At 40.3% G+C, this 27,001-nt stretch overlaps 1 protein-coding gene across 10 annotated transcripts in view; it reads left to right on the plus strand.

Annotated features, from left to right (window-relative positions):
- Nucleotides 1-27,001, plus strand: part of diaph2 (diaphanous-related formin 2) — a 444,886-nt gene that overhangs the window by 400,055 nt on the left and 17,830 nt on the right. The window lies entirely within an intron of this gene.

The following is a 27,001-nucleotide window of genomic DNA, read 5'->3' on the forward strand; positions in this document are numbered from 1 at the left end:
AAAAGATATGTTTTTCTTTAGTTGTTATTTTGCCTTACAACACCTCTCCACCATGAACAGATAAAAAAGTATGTTTTAGGCCACAATCTTTAATATTCTATTTCAAGCCTATCATTAAAAACTCTTGGACATCATGCAGTGTTCGTGACCTTTTCATGTACTAGCTTTCTATGAGGTAGCTTTTAGAGGAATTGAACACTTTGGACGTCTGGCTCCTATATCCACCAGTGTGATTGTATCTGATTCAGTAAGTTTCTCTAGAACTGAGAATTTCACATCAGACTACCATTCATGTTTATATCTTGTAATGTAATTAAATGTAATGTAATTAAATGTAATTTTAAGTTAAATGTAACTTAATGTAATTAAACAAAAATTTTAATACCATTTAACACTGTACCCATACTTTCTCGTTTAATTATAATTTTTTTAATCATTTTGTTATGCTTGACTCTCTAGGACAATATAGTTATATTTATTACTTATGCATTTATTAGCAGTCAAACTGGATTGTGGGTTGTTAATTTCATTTTAGCTAGGCTACTACTGTCACGGAAAATGGAACCTAATTTTTAACCACAAAAGTAGATCGGTATATAGACGTGACTCTATTGCATGTGGAATTTTCTGGTTTGCCCACAAAGCTTGGTTTAAGTTCTGGGACATGCTAAGCCAAATATCAGGTCAGACCTCCTTCAAGCATGTAAATGAATGGTTTCATCTCATCAATGTGAAGACATAAAATCAGGTTGTTTACTGTTTTCCAATTGTATATATCTAAAGGGATTATTTGCCTTTTTTCCTGTTTCATACATTAATTCAGAAATCGGACAATGTGCCATTTTCTATTTTCCATTGTCTTACTGTGAAACAAAAAACGAATGGCAAAAACGTACCCAGACCCATTACCCCTGCTCCCCTGGCTGTAACATTCGCTTATTAACCACAGCTGGTCCACACGTTAAAGAAATCTAGCTGCACTTCCAAAGCTAGAGTAAGGGCCTTGTGCACAAATTATAGCTTTGTGATTGCAGTGCTTTATTATTTAATCTGTTTCAGTCCATTTTAGAAGAGCGAATTGATTAAGCGATTAGTGAATCATTCTACGTAGTACAGTACATATGTCTGTTATGGTAGCAATCCTGTTTCCCTTATTACTAGAAGGAATAGGTTGTAGATGTCTCACTACTGATTCATAGTAATTTTGTTGCTACACATTGGTGGTGATTCACCAAGCAGGCCTATGAATCAGCCTTCGATCACAGCGAGAGTTGTATCTTTGAAGCCTGAAGGCTCGGATCTGAGCTCTCCAGAGGCATCAGCTCAGCAAGGTTTCTCTTGTGTGTGACCAGCGACCGTACAGTAGGTGTCCAACTGGCACTTCTCCACAGAGATGGAGCATGGCAGCATGTCCGCCCCTGTGGAAAGCTCTAAGAAGTGTTCGCTCTTAAGGGCCACTGTCTTCACCTATCCACATTCATTCATTTATTTATTTATTTATTTATTTATTTATTTATTTATTTTCTTTCCTTTGCGCCTTCTTGGCATTATGCTAGAGAATGTCAACCGATGCACAGCACCCAGAAATACTTGCTTTTAATGGATTCTAGCCTTTCTGTGCCCTGGCCTACTTTGGAACAACTGTGACAGAGCTACTCTGTCTGTGAGGGCCTTTTTTATATTGCATATGCCTGAAATGACTTGTTAGTGTACTAAATCTGCGCACTCCCTTATCCTGCAATCCCCTCACAGCAATGCTGCATGTCTGCATCAGTGACACCACTCGAATGCCTGCGAAAAAGAAAGCATAGGAAACACCTGAATCGAGCACTGTATTGGAGATGTAGCAATGCATGTGCATACACAGCCACTGCTTGTGTGTTTGCATTGTTTTTGTTTGCATTTGAAGAATATGAAGTCTCTGTTGGTGCAGTCAGAGAATTTGTGAAAAAATGTCTGTTTCTTTGACTACATCCTGAACAACAGTGCATTAATGTGGCCTCTGCTATCTCTGGATTGTACACACCTGTAGGGAGTATATAGTGCAGAGGGGCATGGTCAGCAGAAGAAACAGAGGATCATCCTCTCTAAAAAATGTTTTTATTCTAAAACAAGGCAAATATTTTAGGGAGGTCATCTGACTATGCCTGGCCACATGGGTCAGAATTTACATTCACATTTTAGACACTTTATTTAATACAAAGAAAATATGTAGGATACATTGACAGCTCAGACTATTATAAACCAGTTATGCTCAGTCAAGATGCTTGTTGAAAAAAGCTATTCTGATGTGTTTTTGAGAAGGACTTTTTCCAAAATTTCTCTCACAACAATGATATCACATTGTCATTCTGAGCAAAAGCAAAGTGTCAGCATGTGGGTAGCCCTGCTCTTAACCAGTCTTAATCATGCATGGATTATCAAGTTATGGACCCCTGGGCATAAATGTTTGGTGGGCCCCAACCTGGCTACCTAGCCGTAAACTTAAAAACCCAAACCGTCAAGCCGGCTACCTAATGCATACTGCTGTGGCAGGTGTGGAAATGTTTAGGTTAAACTTTGGTGGTTGACATTTTATATTTGGCTTTTGAAATGTGCATTTTCTACTCTGTCAAAGTTTCAGGTCTCTCTTTTATAGATCGCTCAGGCACATCGTTTGAATACCTGGAGCTTTATATTCAAGGTACATTCACAAGGATGCTAGTTCCATGCTAAAAACCTGGAAGCTTGAGCGAGATAATGAAGGGTAGTGTAACAGTTACTAAGCAGTGATTAGAGGAGAAAAATAAACTGACGTTAAGGAAAAACATGCAGAGCATTAGGATTACAATTGGCCGTAACATAATATTAAGATAATAATATATGCTAAGACAATATTAATGCTAAGAGCATTGCATCATGTTGAATGGCTACGCTGGAAACATCATCAAAACGTAAAAACAAACCACCGACCTTTCAAAAGCTGCTTTTACTGTGGTTTGAGGAATGCATTTAACAGACTTTGTAACGGGTTACGTTTTATCCCCACATTTAACATCCGGAGTCTAAATTACATAGTTAAAATAGTCATATACCGCCATGGCAGTAGGCAGCTCGATTATGCTAACTGGTATCTACTTAGCTAACTTAACTAGCTAACACAAAATAAACAGTATTCACCTCTATAATTTTTAGCACTCTGGCTGTTTCTCCTCAATTTTTTTTTTTACTAGAAGGGTCGTAGAGATCACTTTTTGCTTCACTTCATGAAAGACTTTCTTCTTATCCGTTTTAAGGTGGAACTGCAGAGCAGTGCGATATGTCAAAAACAGAAACGGGGTGTCCATCAAAATGGCGCATCACGCTCTGCTGCTTGCAACTGATGTAGACATCCTTACTGATTATAATGGAAGTGTTCTGGTTTTGTTGTTCTCGCTAGCTGTTATCACGTGGTGTTCATTTTTTTACCACCGTGCCACTAGTGAAGTTCCCACCACAAGTCAAAACAGCTGTTTAGATTTTCATATATTTGCTTCCTGGGCACACGCCCATAAAACCCATTAGATGATCCGGGCCTGGTCTTAATGTAATAATAGCATTCTAGACATCCAATAACAGAGAAAGGTTCTGTAACTTATGTAGAACGTTGCTTTGTAGAGTTAACTAGTTGAGGTGGAAATAGGTGATAAAGATTTATATTAAGTAATCAGCAGACGTATTTAAAGTCTTACTTTATTTTATCCATGTGTTTTATCATATTTGCAGTGTTTTTGAGATTTTTTTTATTGCTGTTGATTGAGTCATTGCTTTACCAGTGCTAGCTAAGGTTATACTGGCTAGCTAACTTGTCAGAGGGCTGAAGTAGATGCACTGATTATTTTTGTGTCGCTGTTATTTTGTTATAGTTTTCTGCTTGTGCTCACCAGATTTCAAGTCACCAGCTGTCCTGACATTAAAACTTTAGTCACTAAATAAAAAACACAATTAAGTTCAGCACTGTGGGTTGATAATGGATACCTCAGTGTGGTCTGATATGATGTCTACCTCTCCTTAAGGAGAAAGGATATTCCAGCTATTTAAGCAACAGCTTGCAGAGACTGATGTCCCTCTGTAGTGAAGATGACATCCATGCTGTTTTGGGCCTCACTTGTCCCCAACTGTCCTCTTTGAGTGTGCATGTGATTCTTTTGCATTTTAAAATGATAATTATACACAGATTTGGCTGAAGGTTCTTCTTGCATACTCATCTGGCAAATACCAAGCATGCAGGTATTCCTGTTGATCCTGGAGTTTTGGACTATCAGCAGTGATCAGCAGTCAAAATGGCAGGAGTACTCTTAGAGATGAAGGCAAGTGGCTGTGCGTCCGTCCTCGGCTTTGATTTTTTTGATAGTGGATGAAAGCTTCATGTGAGTCATCTCTGTAGACACATCAAGCCAGATTCTAAAGCATGACCCGACCTTACTGACATACAGAGTCATTAAGATCCCTCAGCTTCCTTGTCCTGGGCTTTCGCCTTCATGGCTTCGTCCATCAAAAGTTTCCCTACGTTCAAAGAGGCCCCGTTTGACATTGAGCAGGAGAGGATCATCGTGCCTCCATTAAAACAGAGATGCAGTGATATAATGCTTGTCAGAGTTATGGGATTTGAGCCCAACTGTCTAATCTGCCCAAGTCTAGCAGTTAATTCATCCAGGCAGAGGGGAAAGTGGGCCCTGTATGTTTAATGAAGATTAAATTACCTATTTTCAGTCATGAAATTTTAAAGGCAGAAAGGGAATGAATCTATGAAGTAGCAAATGAGGGAGAGAGAGAAGAGTAAGATGGCAAAGGGTGGAGTGTTCTGGACAAAGATTAAGTTTTTTTTTTTTCTCTCTCTCTCTATCCATTCCCTCATGGGAATGTCATGTTGTAAATGATCTCTCTATAATTTGTCCCTTACCTTTTGCCTGTCTTCATGCCTTTTGATGAGACAAGCCGTTTTCATTTGCCCTCTTTTCATAACCCTCTTTCACAACAGAAGAATCCAGCATTTGTTTCCTCAGTTAATCAGTGTTATCATCTTATGAGATTCTGATCAGGTCCCATAGCAATTAGTCCTTTATCATATACACATCTATTTCTCCTTTTTCACTATATTATTATTTCTCTTACAGGCACTAATACCACACACATACTCACACTCACATGCGCGCACACACACACACACACACACACACACACACACACACACACACACACACATCTGATAGAAGTGTTGCTGTGTAGCACTTTTACTTGACAGCTAAACCCCCCACCTCCCAAACCTCAAGCACTCCACTTCAGGGTGTTGATAGATGTTATTCATGCGGCTCGCCCCAGGGGTGCTCCTAAAGGAAGTGGGGCTAACGTGATTTGCTCAGGGCCAAGGGGACCGAGGGGGCCACTGCGCTTGCCATTGGCTTGGATGGCTTAGTAGATCCCAGATATCAATAGGAGGAAGTGTGCACCACTCTGGAGATGATTGCTTGAAACCTATCACCTGCTTGTGATAGATAAGAATATTTTTCAACTCCGGGGAGAAGGCAGAGGCAGATAGGGAGAGACTGAGAAGCTGGGCCTGACAGAAGAAGTAGTTTGATATCCAAAAGTGGGAATGCTTCTTTTTGTGGCCCTTTTGTGGAAGTGGAGGGCTGGAGAAAGCGGTGTGGGTCATCCGTCAGGGTGCTCAGGGAACCCTGAAAGGAATAAGGATTTTATGTAGCATTTGAACCCCCATAGTGCATATATTTGATGTGTGGGTTTTAGAGGCAGCGAGTGGTTAAACAGGCCGAGTGTGACACACATCCACCCTTAAAGGATAAATCACGACAGTAAAACTCGGCGGCCCCTGGGTGGCGGCTGGCTCCTCTTCCCGCTTGTCAATGAGTGCGTCGGCCCGTGCTATTTGATTTCTACCCAGAGCCTTTTGACCTAAAGTTTGCTGAAAGGAGACAGACAGCGTCTTGTTACTCTCACACCAAGCTGCCAGAGTTAGCCATGACTGTGAGTCGCCCATGCTCTGTGTGTGTGCTGAGGTGGCCAGGTTGACTCCTGGCGACAAACCCTTTTCAGGAGAAGTCAATTGCACAGCGCCATAGAAGACCTCAGAGTCGGCTGCTTTTGTCCACAGCTATCTCCCCCAGTGTGATTGATGTGAGTGGAGGCCAGCCTGCTGAGAGGAGGGCCACCTAACTAACTGCTCTCTCTCTCTCTCTCTCTCTCTCTCTCTCTCTCTCTCTCTCTCTCCCTCTCTCTCTCTCTCTCTCTCTCTCTCTCTCTGTTTCATGGCAAAATAAAAATGCCACTTTGGTCATATTTGCTGACAAGGTTCTCTTTCGTGGCTTCTAGCACTGAAACAATATTTGTTGTTTCTCACCCCCCCCAGTCATTCAGTCACATAATACAGTGGCACTTTTAGAACGCGTAGGCTCATATGAAAGGTCATCCTAAGTGCTAATTGTCAATACCGGATCAATTTACCCGAGCAAATATTTCTCAGCAGTACATAATTGAGAGTCTGATCTGATTTTTGCCTGGCACATTTTCACGACGGAATTGATTTTGCTCCCGGCATGAGGCATTCTTAATATAGCCATAATTCACTTTGAAAAAGCCAAAGCTATGGCTCTGAATTTGGGACCAAAGATCTTATGGACACCCCACTCCTAAAATATAGACTTCATAATCTTCCAGAGGAATATCCATAGCCGCCATGCTCAGCTTAAAGAGATGGAAAGTTCAACAGAGTGTATTAGAGCATATTCTCTGGCTATTATCTGGAGAGCCTTTTGATAGTGGTAATCAGAATAAATACAGCTTTATAGAGAAAGCTCATAGTTCTTTTGGAGGCTGCTGGTGATGGCTTTGAGTTTAATTGGCATTTCCCATTCTTTTCCCAAATGTGTGGTGTCTATTACCAAAGACAAATAGTGGCTGAACAGCGTTTGCATTCCTATGTCCCCAGCCATGTGAGATCTGTCAGGTGCTGCAATGGGAATTAATATTTTAGATTTGCCATTTGTGATGGAGGGTGTGTGTAATAAGGAGGTTTCCTGGGTTATAAGTGTAGAATGTGAGCTAGCACTCATTATATCACGCATGGGACTGGAGTTGGTATGACTGTGGAGCAACAAGTTAATAGAACAAATTAAACCATGTTTGATTATTTTTTAATGTGAATTATTCATACTAAAGTACATTGACTCAGATTTTGTGCTGGCTGAAAAAAAGTTCAAACTTTATTTGAATATTCTGCACCTTTCTATTACAAAACATTCCAACAACAATGAGCCACTGTACAATATACCCTACCAGTAAGTACACTATATTGCCAAAGGTGTTCACTCACCCATCCAAATCATTGAATTCAGGTGTTCCAATCACTTCCGTGGCCACAAGTGTATAAAACCAAGCACCTAGGCATGCAGACTGCTTATACAAACATTTGTGAAAGAATGGGTTGCTCTCAGGAGCTCAGTGAATTCCAGCGTGTTACCATGATAGGATGCCACCTGTGCAACAAGTCCAGTCATGAAATTTCCTCGCTACTAAATATTCCACAGTCAACTGTCAGTGGTATTAAGTCAAGTCAAGTCAAATTTATTTGTATAGTGCTTTTTACAACTGATGTTGTCACAAAGCAGCCTCACAGAAATCCATTAAAGACAAAGTTTTAACATGAAATGTAAATCCTCCAGGTGAGCAAGCCCGGGGCGACAGTTGGAAGGAAAAACTCCCTCAGAGCTGGGGAAGAAACCTTGGGAGGAACCAAGGTTCACAAGGGGGGACCCATCCTCCTCTGGTCAAACTACTTACAAAATTATTATAGTACTAATATTAATAGTAGTAGTAGTAGTAGTAGTAGTAGTAATAGTTAGGAGTCCATGAAAACTTCAGTGTAGGGTGGGCAGCTAGTCCAAGGAAAGTGCCGGTAGCTGGGCAAGTGGCGGAGACTGGGGCGTGGGCAACTGGTCTGAAGCGGGTAGCAGGAGAGCTCCACAGATAATCATCCATCAGTGTCCGGCCGGACAGGTGGGCAGTCGTTTACTCGGAAAAAGGTAGGGAGATGGAATTAGTTTTGTTCTGTTTGAGTGTATGTAAAACAGAGAATGTGAGCATTTCCAGAGTGTGGCTAATGACTCCGGCAGATCTGACTATAACAGCTTAACTAAAAGGAGAGAACCAAAAGGACACACAGACAAGGGAGCACCCTGAAACAATTTGGCATCCCTCCACTCTACCGTCCACAAACCTGAGTGATCGCATGCGAGCGGCGGGACAACAGCACCAGCGTCTCAGTTTACTATAATTCCCTGTGTCCATGGACCCCTGGATCTGCTGCCTTTTCTGGAAGATCATTCCAGAGTTTGGGGGCTTTATAAGAAAAGGCTCTTCCCCCAGCTATAATAACAAAGTGGAAGTGATTGGGAACGACAGCAACTCAGCCACGAAGTGGTAGGCCACGTAAAATGACAGAGCGGGATCAGCAGATGCTGAGGCGCATAGTGCGCAGAGGTCGCCAACTTTCTGCAGAGTCAATCGCTACAGACCTTCAAACTTCATGTGGCCTTCAGATTAGCTCAAGAGTGCGTAGAGAGCTTCATGGAATGGGTTTCCATGGCCGAGCAGCTGCATCCAAGCCTTACATCACCAAGCCCAATGCAAAGCGTCGAATGCACAAATGCAGTGGTGTAAAGAACGCCACCACTGGACTCTAGAGCAGTGGAGACGTGTTCTCTAGAGTGACGAATCACACTTCTCCGTCTGGCAATCTGATGGATGAGTCTGGGTTTGGCAGTTGCCAGGAGAACGGTACTTGTCTGACTGGAGGGGGGATTACGGTGTGGGGTTGTTTTTCAGGAGTTGGGCTCGGCCCCTTAGTTCCAGTTAAAGGAACTCTTAATGCTTCAGCATACCAGAAAAGCCTTCCCAGAAGAGTTGAAGCTGTTATAGCTGCAAAGGGTGGGCCGACATCATATTAAACCCAATGAATTAAGAATGGGATGTCACTCAAGTTCATATGCGTGTGAAGGCAGACGAACGAATACTTTTGGCAGTATAGTTTATACATAAATATTTACAGTTAAAGTCATAAGTTTACATACACCTTAGCCACTTTCATTTAAACTCAGTTTAATACAGTTCCTCACAATTAATCCTAGTACACATTCCTTCTCTTAGATCAGTTAGGATCACTACTATATTTTATGAATGTGAAATGTCAGAATAATGCTAGAGACAACGATTTATTTCAGCTTTTATTTTTTTCATCACAGTCCCAGTGGCTTAGAAGTTTACGTACATGTGGTTAGTATTTGGTAGCATTGCTTGACAGAACTGGTGTAATAGAGTCAGGTTTATAGGCCTCCTTGCTCGCACATGCTTTTTCAGTTCTGCACATAAGTGTTCTATGCGATTGAGGTCAGGTCATTGTGATGGCCTCTCCATTACCCTCACTTTGTTGTCTTTAAGCCATTTTGCCACAACTTTGGAAGTATCCTTGGGGTCATTGTCTATTTAGAAGACCCATTTGCACCCAAGCTGGCTGATGTCTTGAGAAGTTGCTTCAATGTCTCCACAAAATTTTTCTTCTTCATAATGCCTGATAATTTTATGAAGTGCACCAGTCCCTCCTGCAGCAAAGCACCCCAACAACATGATGCTGCCACCTCCATGCTTCACGGTTGGGATGGTGTTTTTTGGTTTGCAAGCCTTGCGCTTTTTCCTCCATACATAATAATGTTCATTATGACCAAACAGTTCCAGTTTTGTTTCATCAGACCAGAGAACATTTCTTCAAAAAGTTAAATCTTTGTCTCTATGTGCAGTTGCAAACTGTTACGTGTTTTTTTATGGTGGTTTTGGAGTAGTGGCTTCTTCATTGCTGAGCGGCCTTTCAGGTCATGTTGATATAAGACATGGTCGTTTGCTGATATTATTGGATTGATTTGTATTTTTGTGCCAAAGTTTGTTCATCACTAGGAGACAGAATGCATCTCCTTCCTGAACGGTATGATGGCTGCATAGTCCCATTGTGTTTAAACTTGTGTATTATCGTTTGAACAGATGAATGAGGTAACTTCAGGCATTTGGAAATTGCTCCCAATGATGTACCAGATTATGGAGCTCCACAATACATTTTCTGAGGTATTGGCTGATTTGTTTTGATTTTCCCATGATGTCAAGCAAAGAGGCAACTAGGCCTTGAAGGTAGGCCTTAAAATACTGCCATCTCCAATTGACTCAAATAATGTTAGTTAGCCTATCAAAATATTGTTTTAGAGAGAGAGAGAGAGAGAGAGAGAGAGAGAGAGAGAGAGAGAGAGAGAGAGAGAGGTGCTTTATTCAATATTTTTAGTCAATAAATGAGATAACTCAGTGCTTCACATTATTCAATGATAAGTGTAGTCCTACAGTTCATGTTATTCAGTGATAAATGATTTCACTCATCTATTTGTAGTTAGGTTTTCTGCCTCAAGCTCTGATCCCTACTTTTCAAACACTAATGGTATAGTGGATGTAAATATTGTCATAACTTATTTCTCAACATTATGCATCTGTCTCAGTTTTTATCTAAATATTTACAGCTCTGATTATCATCTAAAATATACAGCAAAAACCTATTTGAAATTTGATTTGAAAAACCTATAAAATTGTGGAGCACTGCTGTCATAGTGTCATACAGTCATTGAGGAAAAATGTGAAATACACTACGATTCAAAAGTTTGGAATCACTTGTCATATTAATAATTGCTATTCATTAATAACTTCTACAATTTAGAACTAAACTAGACGCCAAAACATAAACCAATGGTTTATTCACAACTGAAGTATTTTGGGAACAAGAAGAAGTTACGACATGGTATATAATTAGCAAATGTTAATAAGTAATAAACTGTGGTGATTATTTAGAGTAATTTCTTGTCAAGAAATGGCTGTAGATTATTATCATCTTATAAAATCATTTTATACATTTATCAGCAACAAAATGTGTTTTATATTAATGAAAACATTGATTTCAAACATTTGAACGGTAGTGTAAATTTCATTAACCTCAAATATTGTGTGTGGTAGAGCTGTCTAGCAATTTTTTTGGATCTAAATAGCGAGACCTGTGAGAAATCTTTCTCTTCTGAAATGGAGAAACTCCAGCCAGCTCACCCTTGATTACTTAGTGCTTGAAGCAGAAGGAAATTCATTGGAAGTGAAGTTCTGTTTGGTCTGGGTCACATGTTTACCTGTGTGTGTGGGCTGCTGAGGAGAAATACAGACAGGCAAGACTGAGGACCATACTGCCCCTGCTGGATTCAGATGTGCATAGCTTTGTCAGTTTCTGTAGGAGTGAAATTCTCAAAGCTGCAGCAGTTCAGCAAAGTTTATTGCATTTCAATGGTCAATAAGCAAAGCATTCATCACTTTAAAGCTGTATTTTTGAATGAGTACTAGTATTAATTTTAACATTGAAATTAGAATAGTTAATGAGTGAACCTGAGACATAGGGCAGCAGCAGGGCATGATGAGTGCATATGACGGATGTTGTTGACAGCGCAGAACTGGAAGGCAGACTGGACTCCTATCAGTGCTGTGACTTTCACAACAGTGACAACAGCACAAGCACAAATACTCAGAAAGAACCATTAACGTCACTGCCTCTGGAGGCGCTCCTTAACGGGGGAGAGAGAGAGAGAGAGAGATTGAGATTACAGGTATTTCCTTACAAAGGCAAAACACTTAAACAGTAGAAGACAAATGGGAGAACATCAAAACAAGAATAGATCTGAAGGTATGGTGAGTAGGAAGAGATGGAGTGCATTTTTAGAGAGGAAGAAATACAAGGAGGGACAAACAGAGCCTAAATATAAGAGAAAAGGGCTCTAACACAGCATTCGGTTGAGTCCCTCTCTCTCAGAGGAAAATATGCACATGTGTGTTTATGTGTGTGCGTGTGCATGTGCATCTGTGTGTTTACGCGCGCACAATCAGCAGGAATCATCCCCGCTCAGGCACTTACCCTCAACTGAAGCGTGATCCTGGCTGACATCGCTCCATCACGAATGCTGACGGATGCCCATTTGCGACTCGTCCCACATTTATTTATTTAAATGTTTATTTATTGATGGGACTCTAGGATGTGATGGCAAATTTCCATTTGCTGGGAAACACAAGAAGGTGGACTGGAGAGTTTGCAACATTTACACTTGAATGAACGCCCACTTTGTAGGGGTTCTCCACCTTTTCATTTAGATTTCAGCAGTCTAAATAGCGATTCCTCTCTGGTAATGGAAAAGTGATATGGCCCATTTAGTTACTTAGCACTAATCCCACTGGTTTAGAGGCTCCACTCCCCCTGTCTTCCTCCCACTGTTCTCTTTTGACTTGATTGTTCTTTGTTAATATGAGCAGTAATGTCCCCCTGGGAAAATAATACATTTTTTTTATCACTTCCACAGACTAAGCATTTCAAATCCTCAGGCAAGTCCATGGTCGTGCTATTGAGACATCTGGTCTGAAGGCCCATTTATCCTATCCAAGATCCTATTCCAAATCTTCATGCTTCATTCCACCTTTTCAGAAATCCTTTTTCTGGACCTGTACGACACCAAAGATCTATTTGTATTAATGTCCTCCACATTCAGGTCCCTCCCTATGATAATGCAATTAGTCCAATACTTGTCACTGTAATTGTTGTTTATTTCTCCAACAGCATATTTACTGTCCTTGGAAGCGGAGAGATCAAGCAATGCTTAATTACCCACAAGTGTGCTCGTGGAGGTCATTAGCTTTCATTCAGTGCTATCGGACCGCCCAAGGAGCAAGTGAAACACAATGTCCATGTGCTTGTGCTATCTCTAGCTTTGCAGAGCTCGTCAGGCCCCAGGACGCCTCTCACCCCGATGCTAAAAGCACCACTCTGGAGGCTCTATAGGGACCGCTTGAGATTGATCCGCTCTGTATGCACCTTTGGACGTGAACGTGAAGCAATTTAGTGAGGCTCCTGTTCACTGTTATATGATATTAGATATTAGCAGAGTGGCATAGAGATAATATGGTAGATCTTGTCTGGAGTCATTTACAGGCCAGGGAGTTTTGTTAATAATACTGACAAAAAAATCTCTTGGTAAGTGATTACATCTTGGATTTCTTTTATTAATTACATAGCTTAAAAATAATTAGGCAGTGTGTAATTTATAGCCACTGTAAAAAACCACAAAGTTAATTGGTAGGGTTTGATTAGGTACTTTGCATAAATTGGTAATTTGCAGAATTGCTCTTGTATGTATATGTTTAAACAACTCTGTGAGCTATAAGTGTGAACAGAGATGTTGTATAATGTCTCCTTTGTTCAGAAATTCAAAGGCAGAGGAATGCGAGATGTAATGGCTGCCACAAAGCTCACAGAGAGAGCTCTTGGTATTCATGAGTTTCATAAATTGCTGCACTGAGGCTCCCCCCAGTATGAGATGACTAATACCTAGGTTTAAAAATAGACAGAGGTGTTGAACAAACCCTATCTTCGTAAACAGCAGATTAAGAACAGAGAGACTGGGATGCAAGGGATTCATTTGCAAGCAGCCATTGTGCTGGAATCAATAGGGCCAAAGAGCATGCTTCTGATTGGGGTTCATGGGTAGCGAGTCTGCAGGAATCTGCAGGGCTGCATAACCTATGTGCTCTGGAAGGAAGAATAACTGCTGGATTAAGCGATACACTGCTTTTCCTCGACTAGAGGGCAGCCCCCTGCCTCCCTCAGATGCGCCTCCTCTGGTGGGTCAGGTCAGAATTCTATACAGTGTTACATGATGACTACAGTCCCCTAAGATATATTATTTTTCTTGCTTTTTCAGTACTGTACACAAGTCCACCATTCCTTTATTTAATTTCCAGTGAAACGGCCATTATGTACAAATTATAAATTTTTCATGAGATATTTCTAAGGAGATTAGATGTAAGATAATGCAAACATAATGGCAAAGGCAAATGAAAATAAATAAATCTAAGACTGAACTATAAAGGTATGAAAAAATATCCCTGCAGGTTTTGAAAAACCAAGAGCAAGTCACCCACAAAGAATGGGAGTTGTAATAAAAGCAAACAATAGACACACTTAATATGGATGTATATATATATATATATTACTATTATAAATTATATATAGTTGGTTTAGTTTTTTATTAAATATATGTTTTCACCTTCCTTCCTGATGCTGAAAAATGAACTTGGACCGAATGGTAATTTGTTACTGGAAATTAAATAAATGAATGGTGATCTCTACCTATTGCACAGTACTGTATGTATATATGTTTGTAACTGATCACGTGTGTGCATTCTGTAGTAACTCAGCAAAACGCGTGATCTGTGTATCACAGTATAATACCATAGTTTATGCATGACTGACACAGAAAGGGTTTTTTGCGCCACAAGTCCCTCACACTTCAACATACTCACCCACTCGCTGTCCTATATACATATATTGTGGTTAGAATAAACAGTATGTAAAAAATCTGTTGTGCTGTTCGTCATGAATCTAAAGTTCTATAGTGAATGGTTCTGATTTCTCCACAGATACTTTCATTAATATGTTTACAGTGGTGCTAACCGGCTGTCTAAGGGATGGATTTTTCTTGTGCCCTTTGTAAAATTTTAATGATTGCCGATAAGGCTGATGGAGCAGTTATTCGTTTTTTACTGGATCCGTTGGTAACAGAATAGATGGTTCCTGCTTATAAATCCTAAATAATAGAGGAGAGGAATCAGTCATTGCAAGAGAAAGGAGAAGCTTTTATGGCACAATGCTGGAATGGCATCAGAGCAATAAGCCATGAGAGTTATTAGCTGGCATGCCATGTCTTTCAAGCCTGTGCCCCCTCCTGTCCTCTAACCAGCTTTGCCCTCTCTTCTGTCACACTAAATCACCACCTGTCTGTCTTTCATTTTGCATCCGTTCCCATATTCATGGTGGTACCTTTGTTCGTTTGGGGAGAGACCACTTTTGTGTTGTCCCCAGAGCGGCTGTGGCATACTTTGCCTTGCTTTGCCGATCTCATTCAAAAACAGCTCTCATTAGAAATGAGCCCTCACTCTCTTGTCCATTACATTAATTACATCACATCACAGCCTGACCATTTCACCCCAGAGTTCACTTAAACAGGCTCTTTGTCCTGACCTACTTAAGTGGCCTGCTCAATCATAGACTCGCTGGTCAAGAGAGCCACTTACAGCGACTCTTATTGTAACGGAAAATTCTGCCGATGTTTTTTCATTGCACGTTTTGTTTATGTATCACTATTGGTGCTGCTCCCAATGAGGGAAAAGCTTTCAGATCTAATAAATTGGAGCCAAGTGCCCTCCACCATCAACCATCCGGCTGTTGTCAGTCATCTCCCCTTATAATAGGAAAGCAGGCCACTACAATAATTGCTTTGATGGTCCAGCCTGAACAAATCACTTCTGGGCATAGAAAGAAGCCTCAGAGATGGCAGCCAGAGAGAAAAGGTGGGAATGAATTAAAGCACTTTGTGTTCCTTGGGGGCATGTGTCCTAGATTTTTTCAAAGAAAAATATAGAAGAAAGGGGGAAAATATGCCTCTTTCTTTGCTTAGGAATAAATGTAGCAATAAATGCAGCAATACACAGCCACTGCCCATCATGCCGAAATGGGTTATTCAGGGGGAGACAATAGAGGCTACATAGTTAAATGGCAGGTGGAAAAAGGGTGATTTCAGTGGAAGTAATCTGATTTTAAACGGGTATGCTGTATAGGAGTACCTCTAGTTGGCCTTTTGTTAGTGAACAAAAGTTGGCCTCTCTAAAAGGAAGGCTTTGAATGTTTTAAGGACTGAGAATGAGGCATAGTTGATGTCCCATGGCTCACTCCACCAAAGGGCCCTGCTGGGCAGGCCTTGGCCCAGGATTAGGCTTGGTCCAAGGAGCTCCTCTGGTATCGTAGGCGGATGGATGGAAGCTGCCGTTTCCTTTATTTTCTCAATGTGTGACTGGTCAGAGCAAATGTAAATGTGTTCTATTACGCCTTTGTCAAATCTGCAAAACAGCAAATCAGCTACAGAGTGGTCTCAAAATTGTCATGGCCTTTAATGCAAATTTTCATGCTGTCTTTTGTATTATTGATTTAATGCCTTTTGATTTAATGATTAACTACTGTACTCAGATATGGCAAGAAATTATCTCTTTATTCTGAGAACAGAACAAACTCTACACACTTGTTGAGGCTGTAAATGGGTTCATTCTGGCTGGCTATGGGCAATGCAGACCTAATAGTAATAGAGGTCACAGGTGAAGGACAAACTGCCCTTAAAGCTTTTTCATACTTTAATTCAGTCTTTCATAAATAGGACTTTCTTTACAGACCTCAAAGTAGGGATCAGTTTCGTGTTTGCAAGGAGTGTCTCACTTCTGAGTCAACAGCTGTCTGACGGCAATTCTTAGAAGCAGTGATAGGTCGGAAGTGGATGTAAGAGTGGCACATTGTTGGAGATGGGTGGTGGTGTGTTCTCACTGTAGAAAGGTACTGGTGCATGGGGCAGACTCTATAAAAGTCCTGCACATGACCTCTTAATTACAGCTGCTGGCTCCACTGTGTGTGCTGTCATCAATCCATGACACTATACAAAGCAGCCTCCCCCAGGTCCTGGGCCTCACGCTCGAATGTCATCTAGAACCACATGCCTTCCCAGGGGCAGGATTGTTTCCCAAGCTCTGGAGGCACGCCCCTCTTTAGTTCCAGCACAGCTCCCATATCACCAACCCCCTACTCTTTGAGAACTGGGAACTGGCCCTTTTTTGTTTATAGCTTTTCCCTTTTTTTCTCTTTTTGAGTGAGGCTGACAGTCCATTACAGTTCTTTGGACATGCAGGTGCTAACTGCTTTCAGCCTTTTTTTGTGGGAAATGGAGTCAGTGGGCCATATGAATGTAAAAAATCCATTTATCGAAATCATGCACATGACAAATTATTACTTTTTTCAGGTTATAGAGGATTCTTGGAGGCAAATAACGATGCCTTCCATTGCCTTCTTGTGAAACGTTTCCCAGACATTTTAAAAAACTTGAACTGTGGGCTCAGAAGTGCTCACTGACAGAAAGCTACAGCAAGGCTCATTTACTGTTTTGATTAATCTGTTCAGTGTCTACTTTGCTTGTCATTTACATGTATGCCCAGAAGGTTGAGTTGTGATCTTTTATTTTATTTTCAGTCAACTTTTTTCTTCCTAGTAACTATCAAGCTTGGATGCATCACAGTGCAGCGCCAGCAGTAAGGATTTGTTTTCCACTAAAAAGACTGAAATCAGATTAAGGCGCCTAATTAAGGACACTCTGCACCTTGTGGCGTGCAGTAGAGTTGTGTTGTGTCTCTACCCGCAAAGTTAAGTCTGTGTCTCAGGTAGGTGTGTGAGGCTTTGCTTCTCTCCATCCATAATTAACTCCCTCCTTCATAATTTAGCCCTTTCCCCACTATTCTGTGTTACAACATCGCTCCTTGCTAGTTAGCTCAAAAGATGTGTGTGCCCTATCCCCATGACATTCGACTGACACAATTCTGTGGCTCTGGCTTTTCTGCCAGAACTGCAAATGGCAAAGTGTGATTTGGGGTTAGAAGACAACCACATGTGCCTTAATTTCACATGATCTGTACACCAGAGTGTAGAAGGGTCGTCTACAGTGTGGTACAAGTAATCTCAGCAAGTGAGGTAGTATACTGAATTGCTGACTAGGTTTGGAGTGTAAATGGGATCAGGACTGACAATTACTGTAGGGGAATGTGGGGCGCAGCTTACACTTTTTTTAATACAAACAACCTACACATCTAACACAAGCAAACATGTAAACTTGGTCTCAGGTATCTACCTCTGAGAACAATTTAGCTGAAATTGGTATGCATTGAAAAGGCTGGCAAACAAATAAATAATTAGTGGTGATTAATTGCATTTGTGGGTTTTTTTGCTCAAATAAGCACATTATTTAAAACCATCTTGGCAAAAAGTATATTTTTGCCTGTAAAAACACAGTATATCATTAGAGTAGATGCAAATAATCATGAATACAGTACAACTTAACAAGATTTTCTTATTTTGAAAAAGTAGTTGACATCTTATGAGCTAGGACAAAGTTTGGTTCCAGATTTCTTCTTGATGCCACCAGCCATGGATTTGTTAAATTCCCTCACAAGCCAAACCAGGTACTGGATAATAACTACAAATAATACTGGGTTTCCACAAGGAGAGAATTAGAAAATGTAAACAAATACATTTATATACATAAAATCACCACTGTAATAATGCTATAAATAATGTAAATGTAGTAATACATACTGCTCACACAAAAGCCTTTTCTTGTGTGTGTGTGTGTGTGTGTGAGAGACAAATTTAGACTTAAAGAAAAAGTTTTTTTTTTCTAGACAGTAAATGTTTATTAAATGATTATAAAAACACATGCATAGAATAAATACAAATAACATTATTACAGTAGTGATTTTATGTATGTAAAAGTATTTGTTTACAATTTTCAAGCCTCTCCTTGAGGAAGCCCAGTATTATTTGTAGTTATCCAGTACCTGGTTTATGTGTAAATATATATATGTAAATATATATATATATGTAAAGATAGATAGAGAGATATAGATATATAGTGAGTGGTTCCAACTACTTCATGATTGTAACCTCTCGGTCTCATTCATACTATAACTGTAGGTTTTTCATTACATTATTACTTTCCTGCTTTTTGATTCATGCATAGGTCTCCTGTGAGCCATATAAAAGCTGTATTTGAATGAAACGTCTACATTCCCAGATTCTAATATAGCTACATGCAGCGCACGAGCAACTGGGCTTTAGTCTGGACTACTGCACTTGGTTAGAAGGGTAAAACTGGAAAATGTGCTAACATCATTAAAAACAAATTGTGACTTTAATAATTTATAACTTTAATGCATTGTTAACACATCACTTAGACAGCCCTAGTTATGCTTATAAGTACTTATAAGTAACATATAATTAGCTTTGCGGGGCTACTCGAAACATTCTCTAAGAAAAAATTTGGTAAATTGATGCAAATACAATCTCAGAGCATGCTGATTATGCTCAATAACATGGGCAGCATCGAAGGAGGCCACATATTATACTTGTTCAGGCTTTGAGCAGGGCATTAATCAACTTAGTATGTCTAGCAGCTAACTGAATGGGCTGGAATTAGAGCATGCTAAACTTTATGTTAAACTTTAAGGTCTTTAATGTAGGCTGTTGACCATGCTGATTACAGAGAGTGAAAGAAAAACAGAGAGAGAGAGAGAGAGAGAGCACAAGAGAGCAATAGTGACGTGGCTAGAACAGAATTGCAGTGGATTTTTAAGCCCATACATCATTGTCATCACACCTTCACTCTCCACTGCCAGCTTGTTTACTGGCCAGGGTCTGAGAGTGAGGAGCCTTTTTCTTCCTCCACCTCACACCCCTCCAAACCACCTCTCTCCCAGCCTGCACTGCTGGTTTGGGGGTTAATTCATGCCACATGCCCTGTGAGCAGTCACCTCACCCAGATTCTTTGTGTCACCTCCACTGAGGATTTCACACATGCTTGTCTTATGTGTTAGAAGGCTACACAAACCATCGCTCAGCCCTGTGGACTATACTTCATCCAGCCAGAGGGAGGAACCTTCTCATACTATTTGTGTTTCTTTTGTGTTTGGTTTGCTTTTATTCAGTGCTATTCTTCTCTCACTGTCATTTTGATTTATCATAAATATTATGTGTTCTCCTCCTTGCTGCTTATGCTGAAGTGTTTTCGGAGAGATCTGACAAGGACCAAAGCCTTTTTTTCAGCGTTATCTGACTGCTACCTTGTCTAGTGTTTCTCAGGTTGTCACAACAGCTCATGTAAGCAATAGAGGCTACGGCTGTGCATTATATGATTTGGTAATCATTATACTAATATTATTTTTTGCAATATTGATACTGTTGAGAAGGCTGCAAAGCATATCACAATTGCAGTACATAACAATGTGATATTTTGTACATATCATGCAGTCATATTAACAAAATGCAACTGTTAGACTGAGTTAACCAGAATTTTGAACTACTTTCTTAATTCCCTGTCTAGTTTTCCATTGCTACAGTGATAATTAGCTTCATTTATCTGGGTTTGTTTGTTGTTGTTTTTTTATATTGCAATATTTATTGCCAGAACCTAAAATATTACATATTCTATAAAATAGTATGCAAACCTTAAATATTGCCAAGTGATTTTATCTTTAAGTATTGTTTAGCCATCCTAGAGCCTCCATTTTGTTCAATATTTACCTTAAAAGCTTCCAATTAAAAGAGAATTTCGCCATTGTTTCAAAGATTCTAAATGCTAAATGTAAACAAAGTCACTTGGAGTTGTCTGGTGTCAAATACACCATTAAGAAAAACTTACAGAGCCAGAGATGTTCCGAGTGATGGTGATGGCAACAAGACGTCAGAAGTGTTTAATGCCCTAAAAGCTAGCTAAGAGAAAGATGTTGCAGGAAATTGTCACAAATTTATTAGAAGATAAGGCTTCGAGTTATCTTGTATCTGTTTTTTTAATGCATGCATGCAGGCCATTATAAGCATAAAAGCATAAAAAGCAAACTTGTTTGTTTCAGATTTGCCACTATTTTATTATTATTAATACTACATACCCTAAAAAACTCAATATAGGTTCACTGGCCATTTTGGAAAGCATTTTGGACATCTCAAACCCTGGTCCCTATCACTGTCATTGTAAAGAAAATCAGAGTCTCTCTAAGATTCAAAACAGTCTAAATAACTTTGTTTACATTGCAGCAATCGAATTTTGCAGAAATTTTGCAAAATCGATGGACTTCCCCTTTAAGCAGACTGACCAACCCACTGCATTACATTTACATGAAGCCTTGACCTGTTAATAAAAGCCTGTTGTTTCATGGTCAGTCTGTCGTTCTTGGCTGTGTCTGTTCCAAAGATAGGAAGACTGCCAAATAGTTAAACTGACCCTCACTCCCATGTGCTGGTGCACTTCCTGCACTTGATGCTTCATGAAACTTTGTGCTCGTAATTCAAGACACTGGTCCTTTTCTGGGTCAGGTCATTTGCATAGGCGGTGTTTAGGGCAGGTTATGAAGCATTCTTGATTCAGATGCAAATTTGGCAGTTATCTGCTGTGGGAGCTGATGAATAATGGGATGTACAAAACACACGGTCCACGAGAGGAAATGAAAGAGCGCCTCTTTTCTGCTCTGCTGATTTCATTATAGACACTATTATTGGCTTAGAATGGCAACATCTATTATCTGAAGCCCGATTATGACCATTTTATTGGACAGGGATAGACCTTTATTAATGCGAAAGCTCATCAAAGAAGCACCACTGGCCCAGATAGCACAGCTCTGTCCACAATAGCACCCCATCCCTCTTCTTTTTCTAGGCAGACAGTCTTGACAGCATGAGGTCTCTCCTTCCTGTCGTGTTATTTGTCCTTACATGTCACTTCCTCTAACCTTAACCCAGAGTTGTGCACCGGTGATGAGGTGGGGTTGTTTTTCAGGAGTGAACAGGAAGTGCTCTTTCAGTGGAGGAGCAGAGCTTTTGGCTCACCACACAATAAGCTTGTTTACTCTCAATGCTGCTTGAATGCTACCACATTAAAAGCAGAATTATAAGTCTTGAGTGAGCAACCTTTTAAGACCCAGAGGTTCTCGTCTAATTGTTCATGTTCTTTACATTGCAGCACCAGTAATTAACTTCAGTTGCATGTCTGCACTATAATTTGAGAAAGATCAAAGGCTACTGCATCATTTTAAGCTTGATAAGCACCACTTTCCAGATTTCCCAAATTTTTTAGTGAAATTAGATGCTTTTAATAAGAAGGATTAATGCAATCTGTCTTGTAGGAATCCACTTCAGTTTCTTCGCCACATTCATTGACCGCTCTTTGATCTTTGCACCGGCTCACATGCAAGGCTGTTAACCAGTAACAGTGTGAGTCAGACTTTTTTTCTTTACCTCCCTGTGACTCACAAAGTTGAAGTAGGAAGTAGCCACAGTTATATCACAGTGAGACATTTCACTGTTTAGTCTCCTGCTTTCTCTCTGTCTGTAATGCATGAACACACAATGTATTAATGACTTTTGGACCTTTAGTTGTATTTGGCACATCTATTTAAAGCCATAGTTCATCATTTCTTTTGCCTTTTACCACAGGTCTTTTACCATATTTTTGTGTTCTGTGTCTCTAGAAGTCTAAATGAGTATGAGAACTGCTGGTCTGCAATAAAGGTCATCTTAAAACAGATGAGAGATATCAGAAAACAAGTTTTAGTTTAGGCCTTTTGAAATCATGAAATTTAAAGCACGTTATAACACCAATCAAAAGTTAGAGCTTCTGTTGTTTTTGTTGGACTAATGATGTTGGTCAATAAATGTGTTTCCAACTTTCTTTTGTTTGTATGTATTAGCCTCAACCCAACTGATGGAAACACACCCATTAATATATGATTGTAAAAGCTAACAGCTGTAGAAAACAATTGTGATCAGTTCAGATAGTTGTAATCATCTTAAATAATTGCAATCAGGCAATTATATTATTATTGTGACAGGCCTATTTTTAATTTAAAAAAAATATTGAAGAATCACTCACATGAAAATCACTTTACATATTGGCCCTCTGTCTACTACATGATGATTTTATATAATAAAATAATCTATTAATTCTTAATATAGTAATTAGTATTTATCTCAGCAGTATGTATGTTTTGCTCTGTAAAAACACATACAAATAAACATTAATACAGTAGAATTTAATAAGTTAAAGGTTTTTTTTTTCTTTGTTTTTAAAAAGTTATTAATGTCTTGTTTAGAAGAATAAAAGTTTGGTTACTGATTTCTTGCTGTAATCCAGCCATTGCATGGATTGGTTAAATATATATATATATATATATATATATATATATATATATATATATATATATATATATATATATATATATATATATATATATATATATTGCTTGTTGATTTATCTGCAGGTCTCTAGTGAGATGCTTTCCAGCATAGTCTGCCAAAACCCTGACAGTATTGCTTTAAAACGCACATTAAAATGTAAAAGCCAGATTCTGTCATAGTATCATACTGCATGCGAGCAGCTGGGCTTCAGTCTGGACTACTTTGGACGATTTGAAGGGTCAAACAAGTAAAATGTGTTAACAGCATTAAAAAAACTAGCCATAAAAAAGTTAACTATACAAGCTAACTTTGACAGTGCTAATATTTATTTATTTATTTATTTATTTTTATGCATGAAAAGCTAAAAATAGAGAGTGTCTGTAGCAGAGAGCAGGGAAGAATGAAGAGAGGAAATGCTGTATTTGAATAAGATGCCTTGTCAATTAGATGCTAATAGAAAACTCTAGGGACATATCTGTTTTTTTTTCTTTAATAGTCCCTTGTGGTTGCTGAGTCCTTTCAAAATGTTTATTCGGTTTAATGTTTGTAACGTGCTGTTGACCAGAGGCCCGCTTTCCAGTTTAGCTCAGCGTCTGCTTCCACAAATATAGATAAGCTGAACATGACACAACCTGCAGAATATTTTATGACGCTATAATGTTTAATGTTCTCTTCCTCAAGCTGGTTGTGGTAATGTTTCTGTGTATTTTCTTTGTGTGTTCTTTTTTGGCTGAGAGAATGCAGGCATCCATAAACCTCACTTGCTCTGTGCCTCCTTTTCCCCGTTTAACGGCCCTTAAATAATGACATGAATAAATATATCTTCCCAATCTGCTGACTAAATATGGCTGTTTTCGCTGCTTAGAGGGAACATCCTCTCTTCTGTTACGGAAAGATAGCATCTGAAAATAAACAAAGATATTATCTCTTTGCTTTAGTCTGAGTGTGGGGTTTAAAAAGTCACCCACATGCACACACACAGTGCATACTTCCCCAGCCTTGCCTCAGAATGCCATTGATAGCATCTAGGGGTACATTGGCAGTAGCTATTGTAGGCTCATTGTCTTGAGTGACAGCTTTGCTGCCAGTTGTACTTGATAAAAAAAAAAAAAGAATCTCATCTTAATTTTTCATATTACCTGATGGTAATTGGGTTCTGTCTGACAAAAAAATCCAGCAACCAAGCACAAAGTTGCTTGTCTCACTGGGACAACTTTTTCTGCAGCCAGCAGTTGACTGTCGAGCACTTTTATCAATGTGGGTTGCTAAAGTTAAGCTAATTGGTTCTGCCCTCAACCAAGCGCACCAGTCTTTGGAGAGCTCATAAAGGGTTTACAGTGCCTCATGGCAGACAAGTTGACATGTTCTTTTCTCCTGGAAAATATGGCTTTGGTGAGATTATGTCTATTTCCATGCAATGTTCTATTTGCATGGTCTCAATTCGCCAGGCCCTTCACCTCAGCAGCTTAGCCTTAATCTGCGTTTAACCAAAGCCCAGAAAAGACAGGCTGATAATCACCATTTTTAGACTCTCAAGCCTTTATTTAATAATTTGTTTTAATGTGTTTTTGCCCTTTTAATGTGTCATGTGGAGAAAAAGAGCAGTGGGTTAGCTGTCTATAATGGAGGAGGAATAAACAAAATTATGACAGCTCAAGAGTGACAAAAATAACTCTATTTTATTTATTTTTTTATTTTTTGAAGACTTACAGGGGAAAATGTGTCTGTTTAGCAGTGTGACGTGTTCTAACATGAGGGTCTGCTGACGTTCGTTGGACAGTTGGCTCAGCACTGATGTGTGATGTTGTTATCTCTCCAGAACCCCCCTACTCCGCACAGTTCTACAGAGTGGAGCGGATTTCCAGGCTGTGAGGGGCGGCTGTGCTCCGAGCAGCACCCTCCCTGCCTTCTCTGTCATTCGCAGTGACACTGCATAAACCTCATGAGTCCGCCCTTACTGCAGGCCCATATGTAGGCCTGTGATTGTATGAATAATCTCCAGGTCCCATATGGCTGCACGTCCTGCTGCATTTGATCCTAGCAGTGATGAAGGGGGCCAGGCGTCACAGCGTGTTTGTTCTGCTGCGCTTGCCGGGCGTCTCTCTCGTCAGCATTGCCTGCACCAGGCGGCCCGCTTGCGATATTAGCTTGTTAACAGTACACGAGTGCGCCACTGCGGGGCCGTCGACGTGCCTGTGCGTAAACAGCAGAGAGCATGGGGGGCGCAAAATAAAGCATCGCTGCACAAGCCCTTCCCTGGCAATCATGGCCAACCCTACTGTTGTTTATAAACTTTTAATATCTGCTCCTGCGGGTAATGGCTAAATTCTCCCGGCACATGGCTGTTCATTAAAAGTTGATTTTCTGTCAGAGAGGATCGCTATCAAATTATCCACAGCCACTTGGACAGCTGCGGGTTTTTCTTCATTTATTTATTTTAGTTATTTATTCCGCCGCACAATTTCTATTTTTAATTGTGTCACACACTCCTTGTCTTGGCTCTGAGAGCCCTACATAGAGTTTCTCTCCTGCTTCACCACTCTCTCCTTCTCCTTTTCCTTCCTGTGATATCTCTCTTCCTCTACCTAGCACTCACTCTCTCCTCCTGGCTTTGTCTCGTGTGCAACTGCGCTAATAGCACTATTCAGAGTTCTGTTGCAGAGAGGAAATTATTGATAAAATGAGAACAAAGTGCAAAAAAAGCACCATGAAATTCATCAATCTGAGCTGGAGAGTGGTTGTGAGAGCTGGCTAGAAGAGCTCACCTAGTCACTAGTTTTGTTCTTCGGTGTATAAGAAAAATCAATTTTCAACAGGTTCTTTTTGGACGCAGTATGAATGTGAGCAGAACAGAATAATGTGTTCTTTATTTTTTCTCTTGCTTTCTCTTGTTTCTTTTTTCCCCCCTTCTACAATAACACGAAAGGCTTGCCATGTTTACCTGCTTCTCTCCTTGTATTTCTGTAGACACCTGCTCTTATTCATGCTCCATCACTATAATTCATCTGAAAAGGAGGATCGATCACTATTTTTATTTCTTTTTTCTGTGGTTGCTGTTGTTTTTTTTCCCCCTCAGCCTGCACGTTTCCCTGGCATTCTGTAGCGTTCAGGCTGCTTCAGCGGTGGTTACGTCAGCAAGCAGGTCATATGCAGATCCTCTCTCATTAATACAGAGCAGTGCTAGCAGCAGCAGGGCACTCAGTACCTCTATCATTACTAAGGGAGGAGGATGCTGGAGATGCTTAATGGGACCGTGGCCAGGCTCTCACCCAGCCTGCAGGGGTCAAGACAGGTCGACAGCGAAGACCAGCCTCTGCCTGATTCCTCGGGAGAGTATGTGTACTTGTATGTGTATATGAGGGTATGCATGTGTATAAGTATACAGCTGAGCAGGGCAGGCTGGTTGCACAGGGCACTGACCCCACCAGCCATATAGCCTGTCTCTTATCTCCTCGCTCCAGTCTTCTTCTCTCTGCTTCTTGCGTGATTTTCCCTGGCAAGAAATCAACACTAATGAACCACTCGGTGCTCAGACAAGAAGCCAGCCCTGGCTGGGCTCTGCAGGCCCCTTGCATGATGGTGTCAGAGTGTGTGTGTATGGATGTATGTGTGTGCTTGTGGCTGTGTGTGTAAGTAGCCATCCTCAACTCTCTTTACTGTAAAATGAGAGATCCATCTCTTGTGCTGTATCACATGTAATGGGCATACAAGGTGTGAATGCACAGCTGAGGTGCAGCGATAAATTACCTTCATGTTGACAGGATGAGCTCAGCTCACATTCTCCAGTACGATTCATTAAGGTTGTGAAGGAATCAGTTTCTCTCTGTCCCTCTCTCTCTCTCTCTGGGTCTTTCTCTCCCTCTCTGGGTCTTTCTCTCCCTCTCTCTCTCTCTGGAGCAGATGACAAGGAGGATATGGGAATTAGCCAGCGTAAATCCATCAGAGGCTGGAGGAGGCTGAGGGGAAGCGCTCTGTGCCAACAATGACATTTTCCTCAGTGATAATACCCAGCGTTATCTGCACTTACGGCATCTGCCTCAGCATGGG

This window comes from Colossoma macropomum, unplaced genomic scaffold, assembly GCF_904425465.1.
Source record: "Colossoma macropomum unplaced genomic scaffold, Colossoma_macropomum, whole genome shotgun sequence".
Classification (NCBI taxonomy): Eukaryota; Metazoa; Chordata; class Actinopteri; order Characiformes; family Serrasalmidae; genus Colossoma; species Colossoma macropomum.